The sequence below is a fragment of the Arachis ipaensis genome, chromosome B6 (assembly GCF_059453495.1).
Source record: "Arachis ipaensis isolate K30076 ecotype BB chromosome B6, ASM5945349v1, whole genome shotgun sequence".
NCBI classification, from domain to species: Eukaryota; Viridiplantae; Streptophyta; class Magnoliopsida; order Fabales; family Fabaceae; genus Arachis; species Arachis ipaensis.
This window is the reverse complement of record NC_142441.1, coordinates 132,176,797-132,198,247: the sequence shown is the minus strand read 5'-3', so window position 1 is coordinate 132,198,247 and position 21,451 is coordinate 132,176,797. Positions and strand designations below refer to the sequence as shown.

At 37.6% G+C, this 21,451-nt stretch overlaps 1 pseudogene; it reads left to right on the top strand.

The window, feature by feature from the left end:
• The first annotated feature begins 40 nt into the window (after positions 1–40).
• On the top strand, positions 41–131 carry LOC148562776 (small nucleolar RNA R71; annotated as a pseudogene).
• The last annotated feature ends 21,320 nt before the right edge of the window (positions 132–21,451 follow it).

The window sequence follows — 21,451 nt, the reverse complement described above, 5'->3', positions numbered from 1 at the left end:
ACCATCATAGAATATATCCAGGATGGTCCATTCTGAAAGCATGTCAGAAGGACACTTTTTGGTCAGTTCCTTGTATCTCTCCCAAGCTTCATAGAGGGATTCACCTTCTTTCTGTATGAAGGTTTGAACATCTGACAAACCCCATTTGTAGGGTTTATCTTGTATTGATTTTTGGAGATTTTATCACCTTTTACCCATATTTATTCAAGAAATAGCATGGTTTTGTATATTCTCCTTTAATTGTGCTTGAATGTGAAAACATGCTTTTTAGGACTCAAAATAGCTAAATTTAATTCACCTTGATTCTATTAGATGCCTTGATATGTTTGTTAAGTGATTTAAGGTTTAGGAGGCAAAGATTGGATCAAGGGAATGAAGAAAGAAAGCATGAAAAGTTGGAGAACTCATGAAGAAATGAAAGAACCGGAAAGCTGTCAAGCCGACCTCTTCGCACTTAATCGGCCATAACTTGAGCTACAGAGGTCCAAATGATACGGTTCCAGTTGGGTTGGAAAGCTAACATCCGGGGCTTCGAAATGATATAAGATTTGCCATAGTTGCTACACGTATGGTGGCGCGCACGCGCCGTTGCTGCCACCTAGTTCACTTAAAGCAAAACGTGGCCAACGAATTCAAAAGCCTTGTGGGCCCAATCCAACTCATTTCTGATGCTATTTAACCCAAGGAGTGAAGAGGGAAACATATGTTAGTTACCAATTAGTTTAGTTTAGCTTTGTAGTTAGTTTCTAGAGAGAGAAGCTCTCTCTTCTCTCTAGGATTAAGATTAGATTAGTTCTTAGATCTAGATCTATTTCTTCTTATTCTCTCTTCTAATTTTCGTTCCTCTCCTCTATTGCACTTGTAGGATTCTTCTTCTAATGTAATTCCTTTGTTTGTAGTTTGTGAATTCTCTTTTGTAGATCTACATTTCTCCTTCAATGCAATTGGTAAGTTCTTTGTTGTTTCATGATTGATTTAGTTTTCTATTGTGGACCTCTTGCCTTTGTAGTTAGATCTCTCTTTAATTCTTGCAAATTTATGTGTTCACTTGTATTGCACTCTATGTTTTTGATGAAATGTCTCTTATAGCTATTAGTTAGATTTTGTTCCTCTTGGCCTAGGTAGAGTAATTAGTGACACTTGAGTTATCTAATTCCTTTGTTGATTGATAATTGGAGAGATTGCTAATTGGTTTGGAGCGCACTAAAGCTAGTCTTTCCTTGGGAGTTGGCTAGGACTTGTGGCTCAAGTCAATTCATCCACTTGACTTTCCTTTCTTTAGTAAGGGTTAACTAAGTGGTAGCAATGAACAATTCTCATCACAATTGAGAAGGATAACTAGGATAGGACTTCTAGTTCTCATATCTTGCCAAGAGCTTTGTTAGTTGTTAGTTTATTTTCTTTGCCATTTATATTTCTTGTCCAAAAGCTTAAAAACCCCAAATATAATTCACAATCAATAACAAGACACTTCATTACAATTCCTAGGGAGAACGACCCGAGGTTCCAATACTTCGGTTTATAAATTTTAGGGGTTTGTACTAGTGACAAACAATCTTTTTGTATGAAAGGATTATTGTTTGGTTTAGGAACTATACTTGCAACGACAATTCATTTGTGAAATTCTAAACCATCAAAAATCCATTTATCAAAATGGCGCCGTTGCCGGGGAATTGCAATGGTGTTATGTTATTGGTTATTGTATATATGTGAATATTGTGAATATGTTTGCCTTTTGCTTCTTTGTTAGTTCTTACTAGTTTTTAGGATTTAATTTTCTTGCTTCTTATTTGATTTTATTTTTATTTTCTCTTGCTATCATGAATTCTCACTTTGGCTATGAGTGTGATTACAACTATGTTGTAGGTAATGGGGGCTACAATGAAGATGTGTATCAAGAATGGGATAACCAAAGGTGGGAAGAGCCACATGCACATGATCAATCTTCATGGCAACAACCTCCACCAATACACTATGAAGAAGAGCCATTCTTTGATGCATATCAATCTAATGGCTATGGTGAACTCCCTTGTGACTTTCAAGAACCACCACCATATGCCTATGAGCCATACCCTCAACATAACCCTCAACCATACTCAAAAGCCACTTTTCACCAACCACCTTCATATGACCTTCATCCATATCCACTATTACAACAACCGTATGAGCCATATGAACCACATATAGAGCCACCACCATCTCAACATCACCACTTCCAAGAGCCACCCCCTCCATGTTATTACTAAGATGAACCACCTCAATTGTATGAAAATTTGCAACCACAAGATGAATACTACTTTCCACCACAACCTCCCATGGAAGAATACTCATATCCATTGATCCAAGAGCCACATGATCCTAATCATATTATCCAAGAGGAACAAGAGTCAAGGGATCGTCTCAAGGAAGCATTGGATCAATTTCAAGCAACCATGGAGTGTGTTGTGCAACAAGTGGAAAGAGTGGAAATTATTGAACCACCACAACTCTACCAAGAAGAACCACCTTCCTACTATGAACCCTTCCCCCAAATTGATGAACCCTTCCATCCACCCCAACCTCCAATGGATGACATCCTTGATGTTCTTGTTCAAGGACAAGAGGAAATGAAAAGGGATGTGCAACAATTCACGGCCGCCTTGGATGAGGTGGTAAACCGGTTAGCATCCCAATGCTTGAACTCTCAAGGAACTCCCATGGCTACATGTGGGGAATCAAATGAAGAGCATAACATAAAAGAGAGATTGGTGGAGAATGAGGGAAGTTGCTTTGTATTGGAACAATTGGAGGAAGCTATGATTATTGAAGAAAGGGAAGAATTGGTTGAAGACTTAGGAGATGCGGAGCCTCCATGGGAATCTAGAATTGAAGAAAACCCCTCCAAGATGATTGAAATTGATGCTAGGAAGGAAAGTGCACACCTTCCAAGACATATTCCATATGAAGATTTGGATGGGATAGAGCAAGAAGTGAGTTCCCTTGGTGATGAAGATCAAGCATCAAACCTTAGTGGTGAAGAATCCTTTGAGCATGAAGAACCTTCTCCCAACAAGATGGAAAGCAATGTGGAGGTAAATTTTTCTTACCCTCCCATTTATGACTTGAGTAGGAGAAAAGGCTTATATAAAATTGTTGAACAAATGATTATAATTGAGAAGTCTTGTGAAGAGGTGGAAATCCTTAGAAAAAGGAGGACGGGAATTGAATACGCTTTATCAAAACTCTTGGAGTTGTCTTTGCCTAGGTTGCCATCTACTCCTTCATTTGAGTGGGTGAAATTTATTTCTATTAGCTTTATTATCCCACTTGAATATGGTTTGCTTGAAACGGATGGCCAACTTAGGGAGCTTTGTGGGATGAAGCGTAAACGAAAAAGGTTTTGTGGTTGGCGTTGCAAATCAAGGCTCATTATGGTTGATGCATCAAACATGAGATATAAAGGTTGGAGTAGTGCTCAAATAGATGGGTCTAGGAGGATTGTTGGCCACTATATAGAGAATTCACCTTACTCACCACCCGGTTGGACTAATAATGATGACCAACCTCAAGACGGGTGTGAAAACAAAGTGTGGGATCCCGGATTACACGAAGAGGATCAACTTTGGGAGCCCCAAGCTTGTGAAGAACTCCATCAAGACTTGGCTCAATCCATGAAGAATCTTGGGGCACAATGGAGAACCAAGCATTGGTGGGAGTTCCAAGATGAATACAAGCACAAGCCACCTTGATGAGGAGCTCCCCATAAGTCCAACTTAAGGACAATAAACAAAAGTGCTAGGTGGGAGACAACCCACCATGGTAAAATCCTTTCATTTTCTCTTTTGTACATATTGATAGAATTAGTTTAATTTCATGTTTTGTTTAGTTAGTTGAGTATGTTTGGTAGTTTAAGTATGTTAAATAAGGTTTTATGGTGTTTTGGTAGCTGTTTGGAGGTTTGGAATGCTTGGATTGGTGCAAAAACATAGAAAAAAGAAAATTTTTGAAAAACAAGAGCACCATCTACGCGTACGCGTACATGGCGCGTACGCGCACTTCCAGCATTTTCGACCATCCACGCGCGCGCGCCATGCGTGCGTACGCGTAGATTGAGAAGTTCCAACCTCCATACATTTTCCAGAGAGTTGTGCCTGCGCCGCGCCAACGTTGTGCCTCTGGCACAAACCCCACTTGCGCACACGCGCACATGACGCGTACGCGCCACTCTCGAAATAAGCTAACGACGCGCGCGCGCCATGCGTGCGTACGTGTGGATGCCCTCTCTTCCATCCACTTCTTTTCTTTTCCCCTTTCCATTTCTTTCCTTCTCCTTTCTTCTTCCCTCCTTCTACCACTCATCCAACACCTCCAAACACCGTTAATAACCATTTATTTTAGTTAACTAATTAGTTAGTCATTTAGTTGATAATTAGTTTTAGTTAGTTTCCATTTCATTTTTTTTCTTTCATTGTAAGTGTTGGATTGTTATTCTTGCTTACCATTAATTGCTACTGAGTATTAAAATGGGATGTTTTCTTCACATCATTATGTTTATAACCTTTGTTGGATTCTATGATTGAGGTTATATTTTGTTACTTGATTTTGAGTTCTTCATGCTTACCTTTTGAAAAATACCAAGTGATGAGAATTGTCTTCAAGCTTATAACTCTTTTGAATTGCATGTTGTAGCTAGCCACCATGTGATTTGGATCCTTTTTCCTCGATTAGGCAACCTCTTGATGGATGATGTTGTGTATTTACCTTAATGCATTGTGTTCATGATTATATCCATCCATATGTTTGACTTGAATGCTTTCATGCTTCTCTAATGCTTGTCTTACCTTACAAGCTTACTTAAAGCATCTCAAGCACACTAAGATAAGTGAAGTGCATGCTTCTTTTGTGACATAGCTTTTATGCTAATGTGTATTCTAAACCGCGCAATTTAGAATTCACACACCTAATATTTCTTAATGTCACACTAATTCACTCACCTCATTCTAGTGATTTACCTCATTCCAACAATGTATGCTTCCTTGCTTTTATATCTTCTCATCTTATGGTGTTATATTTTTGTTTTTCATAACGAATGCACCACAAGCAACCATGGAAGCGGAAGAAAGAACACATAGCAATCCGGAGAGTTGCCGTACCCCCTTGCTCATCTTTGAGTGCACCGAGGACGGTGCAAACTTTTAAGTGTGGGGAGGTCGTCCGACCGATCGGCGATTTTGGGTGACAAATTTCTAATCCCAACACTTTTGCATTTCATTTTAGGTTTTTAGGATTTTTACTCTCATTTTCTTATTTTTGCATATGTATACACAATAAGCTTAGTCAAAATAATGAAATTTTTCAAGGATTTCTATCTATAGGGCATCTCAATTGATTTGAGTGAAAACCTTTCATAGAACTTGCTTGAATTATATATATTGTGGATCATGTTTTTGAGCTAAGAACACAAGCAAGAGAGTCTTGAGCCTAATGGTGTGGTTACATCTTATAACCACTTATTTTTCCTTCTTGTGTGCATTATTCTCTTTCTATGATTGTAATCTTTGATTTGTTTGATTCTTTATTTCCATTATTTTTTATATTCATGCATTTATATGATTGAGGCCATCATTTTATTAGCTCACTTACCCAAATAGCCTTACCTTTTATCTTCCTTTGTTAGCCAAATTTGAGCCTACGCTTAACCCACTTATTCTTATTTTAGCACATTACAAGCCTTAAAGAGAAAAACAATAATTGTCCCTTAATTTGGATCTTTGATTAGCTTAGGCTAGTGTGTGTGAGTATCATTCAAGTGTGGGAACCTTGGGACATTGGGTGAATAAAAGGGTATTTTGTATTGTTATTGAAAATATTGGGAATTGGGTATATACTCATGTATCGATCAAATGTAAAACCTTATGCATTGATGCTCTTGTATATAGAAAGAAAAAAAAATGAGAAAAACAAAAGAAAAAGAAAAGAAAAATAATATGGAAAAGAAAAAAAAATAGAAAAAAAAGAAGAAAAAAAAATAATAAAAAGGGGACAAAATGCCCCAAGGCAAGGTCCAATAAAATCAATGCATAAGTGTTGTGAAATGAAAAAGAAAATGCATGAGTATGTGAAAAAGTGAAGAATGGGTAGCTAGATTAGAACTTAATTGTATAGGATGTCATAGGTTAGGTGGGAAGTTTAAGCTTATCAAAGATTCAAATTTCAAGCTCACTTGACCAAATATGCATCCTACCTTGACCCTAGCCCCATTACAACCAATGAAAAGACCTCATGATACTTGTATGCATGCATGAAATAAATGTTGATTGTTAGAAGAAAAAAAAATCTTGGAAAGCATGAAATAGAGGAGAATTGAGTGAATCAACCCTAAACACTTGAGCGAATAGAGTGCAAACACATCCGGTGAGGGTTTGATGCTCAATTACATGTTTTCACCTATGATCATCATTCTTCATGCAAGTTTGTAAAAATATTTAATAACTCAATTCAATTATGGATTAGACTTGCTAGTCCTTAGCCCTTGTGCATATATGTTTCTTGGGAATTGATTTATTTTGACCAAGCACTTACATTCATTTAGATAGTTGCATATAGGTAGATTGCATTTAGTTAGTTTCCATTGAATAAATGCCATACCCTTACTTCATTCTTGGTTTAAGCATGAGGACATGCTTGGTTTAAGTGTGGGGAGGTTGACAAACCCCATTTGTAGGGTTTATCTTGTATTGATTTTTGGAGATTTTATCACCTTTTACCCATATTTATTCAAGAAATAGCATGGTTTTGTATATTCTCCTTTAATTGTGCTTGAATGTGAAAACATGCTTTTTAGGACTCAAAATAGCTAAATTTAATTCACCTTGATTCTATTAGATGCCTTGATATGTTTGTTAAGTGATTTAAGGTTTAGGAGGCAAAGATTGGATCAAGGGAATGAAGAAAGAAAGCATGAAAAGTTGGAGAACTCATGAAGAAATGAAAGAACCGGAAAGCTGTCAAGCCGACCTCTTCGCACTTAATCGGCCATAACTTGAGCTACAGAGGTCCAAATGATGCGGTTCTAGTTGGGTTGGAAAGCTAACATCCGGGGCTTCGAAACGATATAAGATTTGCCATAGTTGCTACACGTATGGTGGCGCGCACGCGCAAAGTACGCGCATGCGCCGTTGCTGCCACCTAGTTCACTTAAAGCAAAACGTGGCCAACGAATTCAAAAGCCTTGTGGGCCCAATCCAACTCATTTCTGATGCTATTTAACCCAAGGAGTGAAGAGGGAAACATATGTTAGTTACCAATTAGTTTAGTTTAGCTTTGTAGTTAGTTTCTAGAGAGAGAAGCTCTCTCTTCTCTCTAGGATTAGGATTAGATTAGTTCTTAGATCTAGATCTATTTCTTCTTATTCTCTCTTCTAATTTTCGTTCCTCTCCTCTATTGCACTTGTAGGATTCTTCTTCTAATGTAATTCCTTTGTTTGTAGTTTGTGAATTCTCTTTTGTAGATCTACATTTCTCCTTCAATGCAATTGGTAAGTTCTTTGTTGTTTCATGATTGATTTAGTTTTCTATTGTGGACCTCTTGCCTTTGTAGTTAGATCTCTCTTTAATTCTTGCAAATTTATGTGTTCACTTGTATTGCACTCTATGTTTTTGATAAAATGTCTCTTATAGCTATTAGTTAGATTTTGTTCCTCTTGGCCTAGGTAGAGTAATTAGTGACACTTGAGTTATCTAATTCCTTTGTTGATTGATAATTGGAGAGATTGCTAATTGGTTTGGAGTGCACTAAAGCTAGTCTTTCCTTGGGAGTTGGCTAGGACTTGTGGCTCAAGTCAATTCATCCACTTGACTTTCCTTTCTTTAGTAAGGGTTAACTAAGTGGTAGCAATGAACAATTCTCATCACAATTGAGAAGGATAACTAGGATAGGACTTCTAGTTCTCATATCTTGCCAAGAGCTTTGTTAGTTGTTAGTTTATTTTCTTTGCCATTTATATTTCTTGTCCAAAAGCTTAAAAACCCCAAATATAATTCACAACCAATAACAAGACACTTCATTACAATTCCTAGGGAGAACGACCCGAGGTTCCAATACTTCGGTTTATAAATTTTAGGGGTTTGTACTAGTGACAAACAATCTTTTTGTATGAAAGGATTATTGTTTGGTTTAGGAACTATACTTGCAACGAGAATTCATTTGTGAAATTCTAAACCATCAAAAATCCATTTATCAACATCCACTCTAAGCTTACTCAGCTTTTGAGGAGGAAAGAACTTGGCTAAGAAAGCCTTGACCAGCTTATCCCAAGAGTTCAGGCTATCCTTAGGTTGAGAGTCCAACCATATTCTAGCTCTGTCTCTCACAGCAAAAGGGAAAAGCATGAGCCTGTAGACTTCAGGATCTACTCTATTAGTCTTAACAGTATCACAGATCTGCAAAAATTCAGTTAAGAACTGAAAGGGATCTTCAGATGGAAGTCCATGAAACTTGCAGTTTTGTTGCATCAGAGAAACTAATTGAGGTTTAAGCTCAAAATTGTTTGCTCCAATGGTAGGGATGGAGATGCTTCTTCCATGTAAATTGGAATTAGGTGCAGTAAAGTCACCAAGCATCCTCCTTGCATTATTATTATTTTCAGCTGCCATCTCCTCTTCCTGTTCGAAAATTCCTGTAAGGTTGTCTCTGGATTGTTGTATTTTAGCTTCTCTTAGTTTCCTTTTCAGAGTCCTTTCAGGTTCAGGATCTACTTCAACAAGAATGTTCTTGTCCTTGCTCCTGCTCATATGAAAGAGAAGGGAACAGAAAAATAATAATAGGGATCCTTTTTACCACAGTATAGAGGTTCTCTTGTTGTGAGTAGAAGAAAAGAAGAGTAGAAGAGAAAAGAAAGGAGAATCCAAACAGAAGGGTGAGGAGAGCAGAGATATGAGATGAAGAGAAGTGTTAGTAGATGAATAAATAAATAGAAGAAGATGAGAGGTGAGAGGATTTTCGAAAATTAAAAATTAGAATTTAAAGTTAAATTTCGAAAATAGTTTTTGAAAAAGGGTTAATGATTTTTGAAAATTAAGAATGAAATAAAATTAAAATTAAAAATTGAAAACAATTTAAAAAGAATTTTTGAAAAAAAGGGAGGTATTTTCGAAAATTAGAGAGGGGAAGTTAGTTAGGTAGTTTTGAAAGAGATAAGAAACAAACAAAAAGTTAATTAGTTAGTTAAAACAAATTTTGAAAATCAAATTTTTTTTAAAAGATAAGAAAATAAGAAGTTAGAAAATATATTTGAAAAAGATAAGATAAAAAGATATTTTTGAAAAGATATGATTGAAATTAGTTTTGAAAAAAATTTGATTTTTAAAATCACAATTAATGACTTGATTCACAAGAAATCACAAGATATGATTCTAGAACTTAAAGTTTAAATCTTTCTTAACAAGTAAGTAACAAACTTGAAATTTTTTGAATCAAAACATTAATTATTGATAATATTTTCGAAAATTATGAGATAGAATTAAGAAGAAGATTTTTGAAAAATATTTTTAAAATTTTCGAAAATAAATAAGAAAAATGAAAAAGATTTGATTTTTGAAAAAGATTTTGAAAAAGATAAGATTTTTAAATTGAAAATTTGATTTGACTCATAAGAAACAATTGAATTTTAAAAATTTTTGAAAAAGTCAATCCAAATTTTTGAAATTTATGAGAGAAAAAAAAAGGAAAGATATATTTTTTTATTTTTGAATTTTTAATGATGAAAGAGAAAAACAAAAAAAAATGACTCACAACATGAAAATTATGAATCAAAACAATGAATGCATGCAAGAATGCTATGAATGTCAAGATGAACACCAAAAACACTTTGAAGATCATGATGAACATCAAGAACATATTTTTGAAAAATTTTCAAGAAAAGAAAACATTCAAAACACCAAACTTAGAAATTTTTCATGCATAGACACTATGAATGCAAGAATGCATATGAAAAACAAGAAAAGACACAAAACAAGAAAATATGAAGATCAAACAAGAAGACTGGCCAAGAACAACTTGAAGATCATGAAGAACACTATGAATGCATGAATTTTTCGAAAAATGCATAAATTTTTAGAGAAAAAAATTCAATTGACACCAAACTTAAAAATTGACTCTAGACTCAAACAAGAAATACAAAATATTTTTGGTTTTTATGATTTTATGATTTTTTTTGTATTTTCTTTTAATTTTTTTTTTTCGAAAAACATATAGGAAAAAGAAAATAAGAAATTCAAAATTTTTAATAAGAATCCCAAGAATCTTTCAATGTTGGCCTAAAGCTCCAATACAAGGGTTGGGCATGGCTTAATAGCCAGCCAAGCTTTAGAAGATACAAATCAGGCATATAACAGCTGATACTTCATCCAACTTCATATACATGCCTTTTATGTTGACAAGTGGAAGCCTTAATCCAAAAGAATTTGGATATGGCTTTACAGCCAGTCAGGCTTCAACATGCTTCATGAAACACTAGAATTCATTCTTAAAAATTTAGAATAATTTTCGAAAACAGATGAGAAATTTTTGAAAGATTTTTGAAAAATTTTTTGAAAATAAAACAAAAAGAAAATTACCTAATCTAAGCAACAAGATGGACCATCAGTTGTCCAAACTCGAACAATCCCCGGCAACGACGCCAAAAACTTGGTGCTCTAATCTTAATTCATAATTTGTCACAACTTCGATACAACTAACCAGCAAGTGCACTGGGTCGTCCAAGTAATAAAACTTTACGTGAGTAAGGGTCGATCCCACGGAGATTGTTGGCTTGAAGCAAGCTATGGTCACCTTGTAAATCTCAGTCAGGTGGATATCAAATGGTTTTGGAGTTTTCGAATAATAATAATAAATAAACAGAAAATAAAGATAGAAATACTTATGTAAATCATTGGTGAGAATTTCAGATAAGCGTATAGAGATGCTTTCATTCCTCTGAACCTCTGCTTTCCTGCTGTCTTCATCCAATCATTCCTACTCCTTTCCATGGCAAGCTTTCTATAAGGCATCACCATTGTCAATGGCTACATCCCATCCTCTCTGTGAAAAAGGTCCAAATGCTCTGTCACGGCACGGCTAATCATCTGGAGGTTCTCGATCATACTGGAATAGGATTCACCCTCCTTTTGCGTCTGTCACTACGCCCAGCACTCGCGAGTTTGAAGTTCGTCACAGACATCCCTTCCCAGATCCTACTCGAAATACCACAGACAAGGTTTAGACTTTCCGGATCTCAGGAATGGCCATCCATGGGTTCTAACTTATACCACGAAGACACTAATAACTCGGACACGGTCCCCTGTATTAGATATCCAAGAGATATCCATTCAATCTAAGGTAGAACGGAAGTGGTTGTCAGGCACGCGTTCATCGGGGAATGATGATGACTGTCACGATCATCACATTCATAGTGAAGTGCGAATGAATATCTTAGAAGCGGAATAAGTTGAATTGAATAGAAAAACAGTAGTACTTTGCATTAATCCTTGAGGAACAGCAGAGCTCCACACCTTAATCTATGGAGTGTAGAAACTCTACCGTTTAGAAATACATAAGTGAAAGGTTCAGGCATGGCCGAATGGCCAGCCCCCATGATCTAAGAACTAGACGTCCCAAGATGTCTAATACAATAGTAAAAAGTCCTATTTATACTAAACTAGTTACTAGGATTTACAGAAGTAAGTAATTGATGCATAAATCCACTTCCGGGATCCACTTGGTGTGTGCTTGGGCTGAGCTTGAAGTTTACACGTGCAGAGGCTTCTTTTGGAGTTGAACGCCAAGTTGTAACGTGTTTTTGGCGTTCAACTCTGGTTCGTGACGTGTTTCTGGTGTTTAACTCCAGACTGCAGCGTAGAACTGGCGTTCAACGCCCTTTTGCGTCATCTACACTTGGGAAAAGTATGAACTATTATATATTGCTGGAAAGCCCTGGATGTCTACTTTCCAACGTCGTTGAGAGCGCGCCATTTGGAATTCTGTAGCTCCAGAAAATCCACTTTGAGTGCAGGGAGGTCAGAATCCAACAGCATCAGTAGTCCTTCTTCAACCTCTGAATCTGATTTTTGCTCAAGTCCCTCAATTTCAGCCAGAAAATACCTGAAATCACAGAAAAACACACAAACTCATAGTAAAATCCAGAAATGTGAATTTAACATAAAAACTAATAAAAACATCCCTAAAAGTAACTAGATCCTACTAAAAACATACTAAAAATAATGCCAAAAAGCGTATAAATTATCCGCTCATCAGGCTGCGAACAAGGTCATCCTACAAGGCCTCAAAAAGTGACTTGACCAGAAGAAGGGAGCGTGGGTAGATGAAATAGCCTCAGTTCTCTGGTATTACCGCACAACTCAACAGTCGGCCACCGGGGAAACACCTTTCCGACTCACCTATGGGGTAGACGCAATAATACCTGTGGAAATCGGCGAGTCGAGCCCGCGGCTACTCTTATGAGGAATCGAGGAGGCCGTTGAAAAGGACTTGGTGGATGAGAACAGGGAGATGGCCCACTTATCGGAGACAGAGCTAAAGCAAAGAATGGCCTTACGCTACAATGCCAAGGTACTCAAGAGAGAGTTCGAGCAAGACGACCTGGTCCTAAGGCGCAATAATATTGGAGCCCCGACACCCGGGGGAAGGAAAGCTGACGGCCAACTGGGAAAGCCCTTACAGGGTGAAAAAAGTGATTAGCAACGGCACCTACAAGTTGGAACGACTAGATGGCAAGGAAGTCCCGAGAACATGGAACTCGAATAACTTGAGAAGATTCTACTCGTAGAATAGACCCGCCGATTTAGTAAGAATACCTTATGGCAAATTACTTGTCATCTTCTACTTGTCATCTTTTACTTGTCATCTTTTATCATGTTACCATTACTATTCGTCATCTTTTGTTATTTATTTTTCGCGTCGCTTGTTATTAAGAAAGGCGCCGTAACGAGTAAACGGACTTAAGGCTGATCACCCCAAGGACCACAAAAACAAACGCCATAATGCGGCTACTAAAACGGTAAAAGCCTTACCCCAGCTTTTCCAATTACCAACTAAACAACAAGGCGTTCGCGAACAAACGAGTTAGTACTAGCAAACGGTAAAGAAAACGAGAAAAAGTAAACACCGACAAAACGGCAAACAAACATTGTCATCAAAGTCATAAAGTACACAAGTCTAAAAAGGTCGCAAGGAAGGATTACAAGTCACAAAATACACGTTACAGATATACAAGTCACTTCTTCAGAATGTCAACAATTTTTCCATCCCTGATGGTCTTAAAGACGCCAACGGCAGAGGTGTCAAAGTCGGGAGCCAGGAGCTTTACTTGTGCCTTTAGAGCCTCCTCGGTCATCAATATAGCATTCCTCCCCTGCTTAACGGTGTCTTTATACTTCTTCTTGAATTCAGCAGCTTCATCCTGAGCAATCTTGACCGAAGAGAGAGCCTCATCACGCTCTTTCCCTAACGCGACCACCCGACCCTGAGCGGCGTTAAGCTAACTTTCCAAAGTGAGCTCCCACTCAGTAAGTCGTGCCACGGCCGCATCGGTAGTCTTTACCTTTTCTTCAGCAGTCTTCGTTTCCTCCTCTGCGGCCTTAGCCTTCTCCTCAGCCACCTTGGCCCTCTCCTCACCAGCAACCAATTGCTCCCGAAGTAGTTTTACTTCATCCCTATACTTTGAGTTGGCCTTGACTGAAGACTCAAGCTTCATCTCCAGAGACCGTGCTCCCGCCAGAGCGGATTCAGCTTTCCTCGCTATTGCGGCACCTCTGAGCAAGCAGCGATACATCCATCTCGCCTGCGAAGCTAGGTCCCCGCCGTAGAAGAAATCCTCCGTGCCAGGAAGTAACTGGGAGTCAATGAAGTTTCCGGCATCAAACTTTTTCTCCATAACGGTAAGAACCCCCTCCGGGCTGGAAGACGGCCTCTTTTGCCTTGGCTCCTCGATTATCTCAAATTCGGAACTAGCAGATGATTTTCTTTTCTTGGGATTATCACCTTCCTCCTCAGCCACGTCAGGTCGCGAGCCCGAGCCATCCCCCACCTCCAGCTGAGGACCCGAAGAGGCATTGACCTCGGGTCCCTCCCCCTGGGCAGACTGGGATTGGGCCTCAGGCTCGTTGACGTCGTTACCTGGGGTTTCCTAATCAGGGGTAGCGGAATCATCATCACTACCGACCAAGAAGGTGTTATACAAACCCTCAAGTCCAATCACCTCGGCAGACATTGACACTACAGCAAAACACAGAAAGAAACTACGAGTCAAATCAGGCAGTCAAATCAAAACAACATACAAGGAAAAACAAGTCGCTAGACAAGCAAAATAATTACTCTCGAATATAATTCCTGGCCATGTCCCGGTCACCCATTAGAAGATGAGGGTTGATAAGGTTTTTCCTGAAAATGGCCAACAAGACATCGGCAACCCTTTGTATGTTACTTTGGTAAAAGCGTTGGCCCCTGCCCCAAAACTCCAGTACGTCGGTATGCGACATTCCCCCTCTAGAGTCAACCAAAAGGGGTGTCGACCTTCGGCTGGGCGGACCTTGAAGTACTTATCCTTAAAACCATGGTAAGAATCTTCAAACACGCCAAAAATTCATCAGCCTTGGGCCGCCCGAAAAGACATATAGCCTTTCATAGCCTTCCTCTGTATGGAGGGGTTTGTAAGAGTAAAAAGGAAAATAAACACTTCTACAGAGACCGGCAGCTCCAGGTACTCGCACACCATCTCGAAGCAGTGGATGGAAGCCCAGTTGTTCGGATGCAGTTGGGACGATGCTACGTCACAACGGTTGAGTAGCGCTATCTGAAAGGGAGAGAAGGGAAGGCGAACTCCCAAGCGAGTGAACATGACCTTGTACAACCACATCCAATCGGGGACCTGGGGAGAGTGCAGATTTAATTCATATATGCGCTCGTTATCGGCAGGGACGAAGGCTGCATAATTAGCTTCCTCGTCGGTTCCCCCGTAAAGGTAGTCGGTCCGTCGGAACTCGTCAAGTTCCTCCAGAGACATTTGGTTTGGGGTCTCCTTTACGTCCGACGTCACCCAGGCGTACCGATCGTATGGAGCCGGTCTCACGACCCTCACGACACGACGCTGATCCATACCTACAGTGGGGACACCACTCGAAATCAGTCTATAAGCCCGGGAGGCCGGAAGTACTACCAAAAAGCTACGACACCACCAAAAAACTATAGATTTCCTATCCATCAGTCATAATCCTCGAAATAAGAAGGTCGAAAAAACAAAATCCTAAAATGGTAACCCCCTACAGTACCTACCTAATGCTAAAACACAAGAGGATACGCAATTCACATTAATTAGTTCATACCAAACGCGCATGCAAAGCGAAAAATAAACACCAATACTAAGAGAAAGGATAGGGAGCTTACCAGAATAGGAATGAAGATGAAAAGGGATCGAAGAACTGATAAGAATCTGGACGAAGCAGGAGTTTGCGATGGGGTTCTTACAATAGAGAGGAGAAAGTAGTGAAAATGTAGTGAAACTGAAGCAAAACCAAATGGAAATTGTAAAGGAAACCAACCCTGAGAAGCGCGAAAGGCAGGGGTACAATGGTCTTTACTCATAGGGTTTTGAATTGCCATTAAGAGCATTAAATGCTTGGCACGGTAAACGGGGCGATAAAGGACGCACCCCACAACGAACAGGTCTGTACACGCGTAAGAGGCGCGTCCTCACCACGAGGGACTGGCAAGATGACGACTGGGCAAAATGGAGAAAGGGAATGCGCCATACACGGCGCTTACTCCCGCATCTGGCGCGTTGAGGGCAATGTTATGGCCCAGCCCAGCTGAGCAGGGTTACTGCCCGACCCGCAACTGACCGGCCTACATGGCCGGGTCGGCGCTTGCGATCCTCCCGAACTCAGAACCCGAACACGCGTCCTGACTGATAGCTGGGGGAAGCAAAACTTCCTGGAAGGAGGCCTCCCCTCGCGGGGCCCACCCACTAACAAGGTATATAAGGGGAAGGTCCTACCCCTTCCACAGGTACGTCACCCTACTTGATCTTCTCGCATCACCTATACACTCTACTAACTTGGGTGTCAGAGTGTCATTGCAGGAGACACCTCCCCTCAGCTCATCAAGAGCTCGGCAAGTCGGCAGCAAGCACAAACCGTTCCCAGAGTCCAAGCCCGAGGCAGAGACCCATCATCACACTCAACCGACGACCCGAACCGTCCGGTAACCCGACTTACCGAACAAAAGGCAACCCAAAAGCAAAAAAAAAATTTCAAATTAGCAACACTTTACAACAACAACAAAACAATGTAATTTAGCAATTTATTAAATAATGCTATCTGTGAATGGAAAAAAAATTAGCACAAAAGTTATAGAATTGTAAATTAAGTAGCAAAATAGAGTAAGTGGTATGAGTACAATGTTGAGTACTTTAAATATCTATATTTTTTATACTTATTTTTGTTTTATTTAAATTATTTTTACTTTTATAAATTGTTCTCCTTTTCATCTTATACAAGTCATTAAGCTGTATAATTCAATATCTTAAGAAGATGATCATGGTTTTAATAGGTTATTGATGATAAATTTTCTTAAATATTTGTAAAGTAATAGTTATATATTATTTAACATGATGATTTTTTTGTTGGTATTTAATATTACTATGATTATTTATATCTAATAGGAACCATTGGATGTATTTCTTCAACCAAATACATCTGTGAACAATCAAGCAAGTTCATAAAATTTAAGGTAATTTTTAGTTATAAAATATCTCAATAAATAATTACTTACATTTTTGTAAACAAATTAGTAAAGTAATACTGTATTTACTTCCTTGTCTTAATAACAATTTCATATCATTTTTTTTGTAAAATTTTGGATGCAAACAAGTTATTAAAAACTTTTTTATGCCAGATATGCTTAAATTGCTATTGATTTTGAAAAATATTTGAATGAACTGTTGGAATAAAGTTATAATAGATTTCACAAAAACATAGAATGGTGTAAAAGAGAAGAAAAATTTGTTATTTTTAATTTGTTTTTTGAGATATTTGTCTTTCAAATTGTAATTTTACTATTTTGATTGATTAAAACTTATATAGAATCTTTACCCTCTATTTCATAAGATTACTTATTATTTTTTTTTTCCTTTTTTACATACAATGACCATGTTAAATTTTAAAGTCTCAACAATAATTTTGACCCTTAAGAAGACAATATATTCAATTGGTATATTTATAATACTATATTACAAATTATAGAACATACACACAAATAATTATTTTAATTTGAACAATAAATTCTTGCACAATAAACTTATCCCCATGCCAATTCGTACTCAACCTCCTATTATAATTTTGAGCAGATGTTTTCTTCCCATGCTTCTCATCTTCAACATCAGAATTTTCACAGAAGGAGTCAACCAATTAAGTGTTATCATGTCTTGGTGGAACTCTTCACAAAAGCGTTTGCTCAAACTTGTTGGATCTTCACCTAACTCATTTGCTCTGACAATGATCAATAGAATTTGAAAATTGCAGACTCAAATCCTATCATACCAATTAAAAGCAGTGGCTACTTTGCATAACAAAAGAATATAATCAAAATCCAATCACCACTAAATATTATTAAGGTCTAAATGATGAAAATAGGATACTACTTAATGGCCAACATCAACATTACAGACAAATAAAGTCGTTGAGCTTTATTATAAATTAGAATCTTAAACCATAAAATGATTGCAGGAACAATAAAACTGTTCACACAGGCAGAACTTATAGCACATATTCTCCAGAATCTCATTTCTCTCCTCTACTTATTTAAAGTGACACCAAATACGTAATTCATAAAATAAAATCTTAAAAATAATTTTATTTGAAAAAAAAGACAGCATTTTTAAAAGCAAACACAAGTAAAAAAATTAAAAGAATTGAATAAAGTATTGTAGAATAGCAAACACAACTAAATGAGTTTTTTTATCTACTGTTGTGTTCCTTTCTCAGTATCTAATCGCAAACAAAGAAAACTATTATATATACTACAATATCATTATCCAAACCTTACACAACCAAACTATGGCAATTCAAATAAAAAGGGAAAATGAACTAGTTTTTCTCACCTTGCCATCCACATCAATAAAATTGCGAACATAAGACACTTTATATCCCAAATGCTTAGGGCACTTGCCTAATTGCAAAACTAACCAAACAAATTCAAACCAATTATTATCAACAAGGATTATTAATTTAGGGATTTAGTGATTGAGGTAGAGAAAGAGAGAAGAACCTGAAAAGAAGTTCAAAGTTGACGTAGACGCGAGCATGACCAATATGGCTGAGATCATAAGCGGTTTCACCGCATACGTACATTCTAACCTTGGATTCCACTTTAGGTCTCAAAAGCTCTCTCTTCTTGCTCATCGTGTTGTGCAGCCATACCTCAAAAGATGGAGCCTTCAGATTCTGGCCCTACGATTTCGATGCGAGATTCCTATTCACCTTCAATGGCTGAGATTGTCCTACAGAGCTGCTGAAACAGGAGAGAGAAGATGAGGAAGGAAGCTTCTTGTTATTGCTGTTACTGCTGCGGAAGAGAATAGGGTGAGTAGAGTGTGAAATCGAAGAGAAGAATAAGGGTTTATAAAATTTGAGAAGTAATAGTCATAATGATAATTATAACTATGACCGTTAATTTTATTAAGGGTTGTGATTAAACACTGGATAGTGTCAGTTGTTTTCCCCACTAGAGAGGATCTGTTCCCTGGATACAGGAACAATGTACTCTGTTTGTTATTTTGTTTGATGGGACACAAAATTTGAATAGAATGGCTCATGAAATCAAGCTTTCAATTTAATTTGACATTTCAATTTTCAATTGATCCAAATTGTATCCTAAAATTTGAAGGCATGATTCAGGTTGATCCTTCTGTCTAATTTCATCACCGAAGAGATGACGTGGCACCCAAACTTTACCACATACTTCTCCTTCTTTCTCTTCCACAGATAACGACTCTACCTCGTCCATTTTTAACTTTTCATCTTTACCATTCTCAGGAAATTAAAGAAATTCCTAAGAATTTAAGGTCGTCTTCCTCTCTTAACTCGTAACTCCCTCTCTTCCAACAGTGTCGTTGTCTTCCTCCTCAACGCGTCACAGCCTCTCCTTTCAACCTGTCATAGCACTTCCATCCAACCTTCCCTCATCATCACTCATTTCTCACACTTCCATCTACGTCTTTGAACTCGTTGCGCCACTATGTATGTCCTTGAACTCGTCACGCCGCGGTCTCCCTCTCTGTCAGTCATCGTGCCGCTGTGTCTGTCCCAGAACTCCTCTCATCGCTATCTCCCTCTCTGTCAGTCATCGTGCCGCAGTCTCCCTCTCTCAACCCTCTTCCTCACTACCTTTACCATTCAACACAGTGGTACTTCACCTTCTATTCACCATTTCCTGTAACTGTTTTCCTTTTTTTCTTTAATTTTTTGTTAAGCATTCACGGTTAGGATTTTCATTTTGTTTAATTTTCGTTAATTGGTATTGATGGTTTGATTTAATTGTTTGGAGTTTTTAATTTTTGGGCTTTATTTAGTTTAATGTTCCTCTTCCAGGAATAACAACGTGGAAGATCTGGCAGGAGGCACGATGGCAGTGGCGAGTGTGTGTTGGTGGTAAACGGAGATAGGCTGGGCCGTTGAGGTGAGCTTTGATGATGTGGTGGTGTCTGAAGGTGAGTAGTGAGCTCCCAGAAATTTGTGAGGGATTTAGAGTAAGAGAGATTGGGGTGTGGGGGTTTGCTTCAGAGAGATTGAGCCATGTGTCAACTAAATGTGCCACATCATCTCTCTAGTGACGCAAATAGATGGAAGGGCAACTTGAGTCACGTTTTAAAGTTTCATGGTACAAATTGGGTAAATTGAAAATTGGAGGCCAAATTGAGTTAAGAGTCAAATTTTAGGAGGCCATTTTGAATATTAACTCATAGGGTTACACATAGATACATATAAAAGATATGTATTTAATGTATCTCTTTTAAGTTGGGACACTAAGACACAATGTATGAGATATAATGGTTCAGGAACAATCTATGTCTGACTTCTCGAAGGAAGGGTAGGAATGCTTGGCCCACCTTATTTGTCACTACTTGTAATGCAACCTGGAGAAACCGAAATGAATTAATTTTCAACAATGGGGGCATCCACAACTTGAATCTTCCCAGAATGGTTCAGAACCTAGCCAGACAATATTTGAGGTTCTACAGAAAATTTATAGAAATAGAAAAGCCCATATCTCGATCAGGATTATAAACATTGGTTGGTCCCCACCGGTGAAAGGTGGGTATAAGCTAAATACTGATGGCTCGTTCTTCACAGACTTGGAAAACGGTGCTTGTGGAGGACTTTTGAGGAATGCAAAATGAAGATTCAAGGCTGGATTCATGTTTAACAACGGTGCAATCACCATAACCATGACTGAACTTTAGGAAATTTATGTGGAACTAAAACTCGCCATTAATTTGAGACTGATGACGATTGTTATTGAGACGGATTCATTGTGCGCCTTCAAGCTTATTCATAGTGCTTCTACTTCCCTCCATTCGAGTACCTCTCTGGTTAGGATGATTAAAAGACTTCTAACAAAGCCTGAAATTTTTCAGATGAATCACATATTCTGAAAAGTTAATTTTACAATTGACGAACTGGTAAAGCATGCACACACCTCTCCTCTTAGATTAAGTTATTTTGAAGATGTCCCGTTCTTTTTCCTTAGATGCTATTTGTAGATGGATAAAATTTTTAAAAGTATATTCTAGTTAATTGTTTGCTTTATCTTTTGGACTCTTAGCCCCATGTGTCATTAACAATTAATTCAAAACATTATCTCAAATAATCAAATTATAATAAAATAATATATAAAATCTTAAATAAATACACAAAAAATATCATTATATTTTAATATGAATTTTAAAATATAAAAACTAAAAATACGACATCAATCAAAATTTTATAATATCATATAAATATTATGAAAAGATATTCTTCTATCTTCATTAGAATAAGTATCATTGTAAAAATAATATAAAAGTTAAATTAAAAAAAATAAATACATATCTAAAACCAACGTTAATATTTATCATAAATCATTAAGATTTACAAAAACTTGTTAGAGATTTGTTTCATTAATATTATCTTCATCTTCATTTCCATTTTTCATCTTAACTAGAAGAATAAAAAAATATGTAGCACAAAATATACTATTACCACCACTTCGATGAATATCAACATCAACAACATCTAAAATGTACGTGTTACTAATGTTCCTCTTGTGCTATTGCTTTATGAATTGGGTCTTCAATTTCATCATCAAAGTTACTTCCCATTTATTTTTACCTTTCTGAATTAACAAGCCTTTTTTTTCTTTTTTCTTTTTTTTTGCCGACATA